The sequence below is a fragment of the Olea europaea genome, chromosome 7, assembly GCF_002742605.1.
Source record: "Olea europaea var. sylvestris chromosome 7, O_europaea_v1, whole genome shotgun sequence".
In the NCBI taxonomy this organism is placed as follows: Eukaryota; Viridiplantae; Streptophyta; class Magnoliopsida; order Lamiales; family Oleaceae; genus Olea; species Olea europaea.
In genome coordinates, this window is record NC_036243.1 from 14,793,791 (window position 1) to 14,795,838 (window position 2,048).

Below are 2,048 nucleotides of genomic sequence, written 5' to 3' on the forward strand. Positions count from 1 at the left end.
GATAACTGTCAAATCTTTAGTCGATGACTTTTTCATATGCTCGCCAATGAAGCATTCGTGGGTAGCTGGTCTCCCTTCTGATCGCTCATTTGCTACCCAAAACAGGGATAGCTTCATATGCCCACAAATGCAACAATTACCAAAAAAATAAAAATAAAAAATTACTTATATATTTAATAAAAAAGTTTAGCACGCATTACGTTAAGCTGAATATTTACCTGCAAAGCCATGTAGAAGCCATATACATCATATTTGCGATCGCCCCTCTTCGATTTTGGTATATTATGTACCCTCCTGAATACGTAGAGAGTATCGGTGTAACATCTCCGACCCCATGGAAAGTTATTGAAAGCATCGATATCATCAACAACATCCAATAAAAAAAGGTCAATCGACGTCCTACGATGTCGACACCTCAATATACTCTCCAATATATACACCAATCCTAATTTCAACTTGTCTAACATGTGATCGCATCTCCAAAATGCGTCCTCTAACTGTGGTGGTGTAACCAGCCCTTTACCTCCAAAATATAAATCCAATAACCTTTTATTTGGTATAATACGGGCTCTCGCTTCTTATTTTTCAGTACATCTCAAGCCTGTAATGAGGGCAAATTCAAGGATCGAGAATCTCGATACCTTACCGTTTCCCATAGCAAAATAAAGCTGATCGTTATCGACTGGTTTAAGCAGCCGAAGTAATAAAGAATCAATAATCTGTCCGGAGAACTGCATGTCCTTCAACGGATAGAAGGACCATAAAAAGGTCGATGGAGTATGTCGATGTGCTTCTCATCCAGCCCCTCAATCAGTGTCGCATAGTTGGAAAAGTTACAATACGTCGTAACTTTTCCTAAATGAGCTCTCAAATTGTTGTCCATATGATATTCCATCCTACAAAAGTAATACATATTAAAACCATATACAAGAGATTATAAATAAAATATCGTATCTTCGAATTTAACCAATTAGATTTCACATTAATAGAGCAATAAATATATTCATCCAATCACATATTAAAACAGTTAAACAAAAAAATTCTCACATATTTGATTTTTTAAATATTTCGTTAATTACGCATATTATTCATTTCATATTTAATTATTCTATTTCGATCATTTTTTTGAATAAAAATAATAATATTTAATTCGATTCTTTATTTTACCATTTGCTTAATTAATTATCCTAATTGGTTAAGTAAGAAAATTATTATTCAATTTAATTTATTCTTTAAATATTTCGTTAATTATGTATATTATTCATTTTATATTTCATTATTCTATTTCGATTATTTATTTGAATAAAAATAATAATATTTTATTCGATTTTTCATTTTACTATTTCTTTAATAAATTATCTTAATTGGTTAAGTAAGAAAATTATTATTCAATTTAATTTATTCTTTAAATATTTCGTTAATTATGTATATTATTCATTTCATATTTAATTATTCTATTTCAATTATTTATTTGAATAAAAATAATAATATTTGATTCGATTCTTCATTTTACCATTTCTTTAATTAATTATCTTAATTGGTTAAATAAGAAATTTATTATTCAATTTAATTTATTTTTTAAATATTTCGTTAATTATGTATATTATTCATTTTATATTTCATTATTCTATTTCGATTATTTATTTGAATAAAAATAATAATATTTAATTCAAATTTTCATTTTACTATTTCTTTAATTAATTATCTTAATTCGATAAGTAAGAAAATTATTATGCAATTTAATTTATTATTTCAATATTTCGTTAATTATGCATATTATTCATTTCATATTTAATTATTCTATTTCAATTATTTATTTGAATACAAATAATAATATTTAATTCGATTTTTCATTTCACTATTTCTTTAATTAATTATTTTAATTGATTAAGTAAGAAAATTATCATCCAATTTAATTTATTCTTTAAATATTTCGTTAATTATGTATATTATTCATTTTATATTTCATTATTCTATTTCGATTATTTATTTGAATAAAAATAATAATATTTAATTCGATTTTTCATTTCACTATTTCTTTAATTAAT